Raw genomic sequence first — 9,166 nt, 5'->3', positions numbered from 1 at the left:
GCTTGACAAGTTGATTATAGAAGGCAGACAACTAAAAAATCAAATGTAAACCGATCATTTAAAATCAAATAGAAAACTTTGGTTTGATTTTGGTTTTGAAAAATAATACATAAAATTGTATTAATTGATTCTTAAAAAATCATCGATTTGAATCAAACCCTAGTATAGAAATTCGTATAAACTGAATTCAAATCATAGTAAACCCTAAAATCATGTGTCTTTATTGAGTTGTGTGATATGTATTATGGTCTATGGATTCTTTTATTGTGTTACGTAAAAATGATTAAAAGATACCAAAATTGACATTATGAGAATACATTTTCATGAGATTGTAATTTTCTTTCGAACTTTATTTGTTTCAGTAGATTTTTCTAATTAAACTTAATTTCAACCAAATTATTGATCGATTCGAATAAAGCCAAATAAAAACAGGAACCGAACCAATTGATTGTTGTAACCCGGCAGTCACTGAGAGGGGGGGTGAATTAGTGAGTCCAATTCTGATCCCCAAAAACTTGTCTGATGTCTGGCCAAGAAAAACCTGATATACCTATCCCTTTTTGTATACAGTCGTATGCACACTCAGCCTCTCATAGACACTTCCAAGTGTGCACATCCATTCCACATTCAACGCACTTTAATATGAAATGCAAACAATAAGCACCCACAACACAAGGTTTTTACGAGGTTCGGCAATTTACCTACATCCCCGGAGCAGTGCCTGTAAAGGCTTCGTACCTACTCAATACACTACTTTTGACTACACCCACAGTCGGGAGCACCCACACCCAATTTTCTCAAGCTGAAGCTGAGATGGCACTCGTAGTGCCGGTACAATGTGTAGCACCCACTACACGGGAGCACCCACTCCCGGTGCTTAGCACCCACTAAGCACTCAATAAATAATATAGTAAATTTGGGTTTATATCAATGCCCTACAGTTAAGCCTTGCCTAGCAAATACATCCACAACTAGCTAGTATGCTTATAGTTCATCCACAACTAACCTAGTATGTAAACATTCATCCACAATTAACCCTAATATACATACATATTATCATATATGCATATAATGTAAATTCTAGGGTTAGAAAATCTCACAGCCCTTGTTTGTTGTTAGTAGAGTTGTCTCAGAGCATAGTCTCTACACACTGGAATCCTCAACTCCCCTCTAGAGTAGGAGACTTGAATCTTCAAATAAGCTCAACATGGCCATGGCATCTCACAAGTCTTCTCCCTTGTATTCTTGCACTTTGAAACACAAATAGAAAAACCCTATCTTCTTTTCTCTTTTCTCTTGGCTTTTGATCAATGAAACATCAAGAACACTCAACTACCTTCTCAAACCCACTTTAATGGAGTAAAGACACATTCCATCAAGCAATAAACCTCATTCAATGATCACCCATCAAGAGAAAAACTTCTCATACCAAAACCGTAGTCTTCCTTCACTCAAAACTCATTTTTCTTTCTTCCATGGTGTAGGGCTTCAAAAAACGAAGAAGCAGCAACTTGGTTCACCCAAATCCGAGTTAAAATGAGGGAGATATGATCATTTGAAGTTGGAGCAATGAGATAGTCTGAAATGGAATCTTCGTAGGGGTGGCGTAGGCTACACCGGCGGCACGTGCAACATGGGCGAAATCTGACCGTAGATCTCATATAAAAGATCTTATAATCTAAGCCGTCCGATTAAACCAACAGACAATAGATCCAAACCATTAGATTTGAATCTAGATGACATCATCATGACGTAGGCGCTGACATCGTCAGAAGTGTTGTCGACCACAGATTGGCTACATCAGCGTATATTCGGGATTTATGTCGGCTTAACCCATAAAGGGAAATCATTTATAGACCATTAGATCTGGATCTATAAGATCTACTTGATCCAGATCTAAGGGATTGGAATCTAAGCTTCGATGATGATGCACATGCGACACACACTAATCAATGCAATATGGTGTAGCGCCAGACCATCATATCTAATACATTTTAACAATGAGAAGCCTCGGATAAGCTTCTTCAACGCAAGCTCTTATACGAACCGTCAGATCGGAATCTTACCGACGTGGCTCATTCTGAGCCGTGTATTAAGGATCCCTCTGATTCTCTTATATACGCCCCTGCTTCTATAAACTTTAATGCCAAAAAGCCCTTATCAACTTAGACCTTTAAAACCTTGAAATTACACAAAAGCCCCTAAAATTTCAAAATTAAAATCCAGAAAATCCACCCAACACTGAGAGCATCGATTGATTTTCTAGTTCAGATTTTCGAATCGACTTCACGGAAACACTTATAACTTTTTCATACGATATCCGATCAAGATGAAACGAAGTGCGTTGGAACCGTAACTGGACGCTCTACGACTTTCCAGAAGACTTAATCATCTGACTCAGCCATGTAAAAAGATCAAAATGCCCTTAGACCTTTCCAATGACGCAACTTTTTCATATGGAATTGAAACGCGATGAAATCAGAACCGTTGGAAAGATTAAATTTTTGTCGTATTGTTACATGATAACACTTCCTTTAAAAAAATCATCTTTAATGCTGTAACTGCCCTCGACTGCCACAAATGCTGTAACTTCTTCATACGGTATCAGAATGTGACAAAATCAAATGCACTGGACTAGGTAAATTACAATCTATCTTTTTCATGAATAAACAATATTCCAAAAATATCATTTTTAATACTGAAAATGCCCTCGAGCATAAATAGGATAATTTTTTCAGTTTTGACCCAGAAACCTGCACCACCTATTAATGATGTATTAAACCACTCCATGCATACCAAGCGGCTCTGTTATCTCATCGGTTACACTGGACACTGCCATGTCATCATTTTCATCCACATCACCCAAACTGGCCACGTCATCACTGCCACATGGCCGGGTTGCCAACAAGGACAACCATAAAACAACATTGATAAATATCACCTGCTGATATACATGTTGTTGCTGAAACAATGAACCACCTTTGCTGCTCAAATCCGCAACAACCCAATCAGAGAAAGCCAAAATGATCACACATAAATAAGGGGTGCAAAAGTGCAGGAATTCCTTTTTTTTTTTCTTAAGATAAAAGGAGAGTTGGAATTCTGATCATACATTGCGGTGAAAAAAAATCCAACGCAGCTGAGTCCCAACTCTCAAGGGAGGAGGTTGTGGAATCGAATCCTATCGTATGTATATGTATGAATAAGTGAATATATGTAGGAAGAGTAACAGGTGGCCATTTGCCCTACAAATGCACACGACAATGGTCATTGGCCAATGGCGCTAAGTAGGATAATAGGGTTTAAAAAAAAAAAAATTGAGTTCTAACCCCGACTCCCAATCACTGAGAGTGATCCACTCTTTTTTGGGGGGAAGGTTCCTTGAAAGGTAGAGCAGTCCTTCAGCCAGCACAAGGACCAATCTCCTTTTTTTTTTTTTTTTTTTTTAATGAAACTTGTTTATTCCTAAGCACCAAAAGCAAGCGTTGACTAAGGATTTTTTAAGTCAAAGGAAAGGTGGGATTCTTATTATTAATTTTTTTTTATCACACAGAGGTGAAACTTAAAGCACGGCTGAGTCACCATCACAAAGAGGGTCGACTTCCTTCTTTTATTTATTTATATTTTTTTTTTTAATAAGACTTGTTTTTTCTACATGAATGCGAGCAATGACTAACACGATATGGTGTTCTTTTTTTAAGTGTCATCGAGGAGTGCTATCTATGTTAGTGCTCCCATGTGTCTATTATTCTCATACTCATGTGAAAAGATATTTGTATCATTATTTTCTAGAAGGAGGAAGATAGACATGAGCATTGGTGTAGGCCACACTCTAGGATAGAAAACTTTCCTTTTTTGGGGGGAGAGGATTCCCTAAAAGGCATTGTGACCTCTACACTAGCATAAAGGCCAATGGAAACACTAATAGAAGCATCAAGAAGAACGAGATTTCAGCCTTTTATGAGGGATGAATCCGATCAGAGAGAAGGGTCCACTTTCACCACTTGGTGCTTACCATTCTTTTAATAAAATTAAGAGATGTTTGGTGGTTCTATTATGCTCGATAAAGATGCAACACCCTACTGATGTGACATGATTACCTTAAAGGGTCCTATGAAACAATTATGGAGTGTCAACTAGCCAGGCTGGTCGATTAAGGTTGAGCCAAATCTTTCTCTACCGATTTAAATTTTTGTACGTAGACTAGGGTATGAAGATGTTTATATTCAATCGGTCAATTTTTTGGTTCATAATCGGGCTTTAGTTAATTAGTTAATCAGGATTTAAATGGGTTAATTGACTGAATGTGCTATAATTGTTTTTAAATGGTCCATAAATGATTCTTAAGCTGTCTATAATCCAACTAAATAGACTTAAAGAGAAAATAATTGAATCGCCAGGTAATATGAATTAAAAAAACATTGGGAGCATATATCCATGATCAATCCAAAGTTGTTAATTAATGTTTAAGGACAAACGCTGTGCTTATAAAGGGGGTCAATGCTCATCTTGAATGAAACCCCATTAAAGTGATAGAGATCAATGCTTTGGCCACTTCTCAACCTCACTATTTGCTTAGCAGTTAATATTTTTTTAAAAGGCAAAAACTTTCTATTTAAAGAGGGAGAAGTTGGTCTTGTAACAAGCCACTCATTGTATAATAGAGGTTGAAACTTGATGAGGCAAAATATGTCACTTTCCTCAGCACGGCTAAAGCATGACCCACCTTGGCACCAATCAGGTCGTGCTCCACCTCGGCCTCAATCATGCCGTGCTGAACCTCGGCACCAATCAGGTCGTGCTCCACCTAGGCCTCAATCATGTCGTGCTATTGCCTCGGCATCCAACAGGCTGTGCTCCACCTCGGCCACCATCAGGCCGTGCTACTGCCTCAGCCTCCAATATGCCGTGCTACTGCCTCGGCATCCATTAGGCCGTGCTACTGCCTCGGTCTCCATCAGGCCGTGCTCCACCTCGGCCTCAATCTTGCCGTGCTGCACCTCGGCACCATCAGGTCGTGCTTCACCTCGGCACCAATTAGGCCGTGTTCCACCTCGGCCCCAATCATGCCATGCTATTGCCTCGGCATCCAACAGGCCATGCTCCACCTCGGCCTCCATCATGCCGTGCTACTGCCTCGGCCTCCAACATGCCGTGCTGTTGCCTCGGCATCCAACAGGTCGTGCTCCACCTCGGCCTCCATCAGGCCGTGCTACTGTCTCGGCCTCCAATATGCCGTGTTACGGCCTCGGTATCAATCAGGCCATGCTCTACCTCGGCCTCAATCAGGCCGTGCTCCACGTCGGCCTCCATCATGCCGTTCTCCACCTCGGCCTCAATCATGTCGTGCTCCACCTCGGCACCAATCAGGCCGTGCTCCACCTTGGCCTCAATCATGCCGTGCTCCACCTCGGCACCAATTAGGTCATACTATTGTCTCGGCATCCAACAGGCCATGCTTCACCTCGACCTCCAACAGGTCGTGCTGTTACCTCGGCGTCCATCGGGTCGTGCCGTGCTACCACCTCGGCCCGACGTCAACAACAAGGATTCCAGAAACGTGTTTCCGTCCACCCCTACATTCAAGGAACGTAGTCTATTTCGGAGGTCAGGAGTCTATCCACTACACGTCATCATGACGTCACACGGTTGATCTCTCCTTGTTAAGAGGGGAATATTCCAAGAATATTCTCGGAATCACAGAGCCACTCTCCTTGAGGACTCCAAGCCTAAGTAGGACTCTTCACAATCGTCTCCCACTTACCCTCCATGAGCAACCTATAAATACCAAGGTAAGCCTCCATCACAGGGGATCGATTACTCACTTCTCATACCGTAAAGCTCTCTTGAGCATCTGTTGTGGAAAGGTCTAACTTAGGCATCGGAGAGTCCCCCGTCGGGTCAGCGCGGCTCTCCTTGTCATCTCTTTTGTGCAGGTCAGCCAAAGCTCCAGGAGCTACAGGAGAGATAGTCCAGTCAAATTTTTCCGCATCAGATTGGCGCCGTCTGTGGGAAACTGTTACAAAAAGTCACCTTGGAACAATGCAATTAAGGAGTGAGAAGGTCGTTTCTTCAATGACAACGCGTGCAAGATCCACTCGGGAAGTACCACTTAGATGTTCCAATTCACCACCAGTGGCACAGCAGGAAAACGTCCCAGCAGAGACCCCTCTAGAAGGACCCCGGCAAACCAGGCCCGATCCACAGGTTGCCCAGGGAGAGGGGGATCAATGCGAGCAGAACCCTCAGCTATCCCGCCATGTCCCATCGTCCTGGGTAACTCATCCGAACATGGAAGAACAGATGTAGAGTTTGCAGCTGCAGGTATTAGCCACGAACGCACTGGTGAGGGATTTCATAAGACAATTCGGCTCCGCACTTCCAGTACCACGCACTAGTTTAGCTCGGCCGTAAAGACCTGCTCCGAGCAGAAATCCCATTGACGAATCTCCTGACAATAGCGTCACCCCCCAATCAACAGCAAGAAGGGGCTCAGGAAGGACTTCGCGCATTGTCCATTCTATACAACCGCGATCTCTTGCTCGGATCGGGAGAGCAGATCGTTCTGAACATCATCGGAGCCCTGAGACACATGATACTCATAGATCCCCACACTGTACAGGAGGACGCCAACCTTCGCCTCAAAGACACACTAGAGGCACTCGTCCGCACAGAGAAGAACATGAGAACTACCAGAGGCAAGCTAGGCGAGATCAACCCCATCTTGGTCAGAGCACGCCCATCGGGCCTACTAGAGGTGCAGCACGGCAGGGTCACCAAGGCCGAGGAAGAAGCCCCAGGAGAGAAGGGTCACGCCGATCAACAGATGGCCGAGCCGAGGAGAGAAGAGCTGACCTTGAGAGCCGAATCCAGTGACTCACTGAGCGAGTAGAGGGAATGCAGAGGCAGGAGCACCCGGCCGACATTACAGTAACCCCGGCCCATAATGCTCTTTCCGACGAATTGATTGATGCCGAGCTTCCCTCAAATTTTGTGATACCTGTCTTCAACGGATATGACGGTACCACAGATCCCTACGATCATCTACTGTACTACAGCTCGGCCATGGCAGTGCATGGCAGGTCAGAAGCCGTTCTCTGTTGTGCTTTCGCAGCCTCATTAAAAGGAGCCGCGCTGGTCTGGATGTCAAACTTACGGCCACGGTCCATCCGTAGCTATGAAGAACTGACAAGAGCGTTCCTTACACGTTTCCAAGCAAGTATGAAGCAGAAGCAAACTATGCAAAACGTGATGAACATGAAGCAAGGGGTGACGGAGACAATAAGAGAATTCCTTGCCCGATTCACGAAGGCGACATTGGAGGTAAAAAACCTGCCGGAAGGAGTGGCGTATAGCACGTTGTGCAATGGGGTAAGGCACCTCGATCTGGTTCAATCCCTAGCCCTCGACTTACCGAAAACGATGCCCGCACTGTTGAGACGGTGCAATCAATACGCCAACATGGAGGAAGTTCTGGCAGCCCGAGGAATAGCTGACAAGGTTGATCAGGCAGAGAAGGAGAAGAAAAGGGCTCTGAGACATAGGGATGACTCCCGTGAGCAGAAGAAAAACAGAACAGATCGGCCCCTGGACACAGCTGAACTTGAGCGATATGAACTTGATCGTTCACGAACAAACCTGCTCTTGGAGATCCAAAATCAGAAGTACTTTCGCTGGCCCAGGCCAATGGCAGGTAAACCAGAAGAGAGGAACCTCAACAGGTATTGTCGATACCACCGAGACCATGGACATGACACTGAAGACTGTAAGTCTCTGAAAAGGGAAATTGATGAGCTCATCAAGGTCGGATACCTCAGCCAGTATCTGAAATAGAAATATGGTGGGAACTGGCCTGAGCCGAGGAGAGAAGATGCCCAGCCGAGCTGAGGTAAGGTCGAACCGACGATGGATCCAGCCACGAACCGAGCTGTCACATACGACAACCAGCCCGTGGGTCCGGCCATCCTAACAATCATGGGCGGACCTACGACAGAACCAGTTTAACAGCTGCCAATAGTCCGAATCACTGAGGCCAGTAGACAATCTATCAGTAGAGAGTTTTATCAGTAGATTGCCTTGAAATCCCATCGATGGGGTGTTAGTCTTGAAGATTTTATACTATCAGCACCTTAGCAGTTATTCAATTTCAATCACGTAGCAGATTAGATTCTATTGTGAAGCAATGTATTTGTCCCAAGTGCATACAACATGTCAATATACTATGAAGCTTCTCGCAAATATCTAACTTTTCTAACATTGTGTACAGCTCGACAGCAAATAAGACCGAGCTCCAGCTCGGCACTTCAAGACCAGACCCTAGTCTGGCGACTCAAAGACCTTAACCAATGAGGCACAAAGACCGGGCTCTAGCTCGGCACCACAAGACCAGACCCTAGTCTGACGACTCAAAGACCTTAACCAATGAGGCACAAAGACCGAGTTCCAGCTCAGGACTTCAAAACCAGACCCTAGTCTGGCAACTCAAAGACCTTAACCAATGAGGCACAAAGACCGGGCCCTAGCTCGGCAATACAAAAACTGGGCTCTAGCTCGGCACCACAAGACCAGACCCTAGTCTGGCGACTCAAAGACCTTAACCAATGAGGCACAAAGACCGAGTTCCAGCTTGGCACTTCAAGACCAGACCCTAGTCTGGCGACTCAAAGACCTTAACCAATGAGGCACAAAGACCGGGCCCTAGCTCGGTAATACTAAGACCGAGCTCTAGCTCAGCGCCACAAGACCAGACCCTAGTCTGGCGACTCAAAGACCTTAATCAATGAGGCATAAAGATAGGGCCCTAGCTCGGAAATACTAAGACCGAGCTCTAGCTCGGCGCCATAAAACCAGACCCTAGTCTGGCGACTCAAAGACCTTAACCAATGAGGCACAAAGACCGGGCTCTAGCTCGGCACCACAAGACCAGGCCCTAGTCTGGCGACCCAAAGACCTTAACCAATGAGGCACAAAGACCGGGCCCCAGCTCGGCAGCAAATAAGATCGAACTCTAGCTCGGCACCACAAGACCAGACCCTAGTCTGGCGACTCAAAGACCTTAACCAATGAGGCACAAAGACCGAGTTCCAGCTTGGCACTTCAAGACCAGACCCTAGTCTGGCAACTCAAAGACCTTAACCAATGAGGCACAAAGACCGGGCCCCAGCTC

The sequence above is a fragment of the Macadamia integrifolia genome, chromosome 8 (assembly GCF_013358625.1).
Source record: "Macadamia integrifolia cultivar HAES 741 chromosome 8, SCU_Mint_v3, whole genome shotgun sequence".
NCBI lineage: Eukaryota > Viridiplantae > Streptophyta > Magnoliopsida > Proteales > Proteaceae > Macadamia > Macadamia integrifolia.
The sequence above is the reverse complement of the archived record's forward strand: the minus strand, read 5'-3'. Positions refer to the sequence as shown.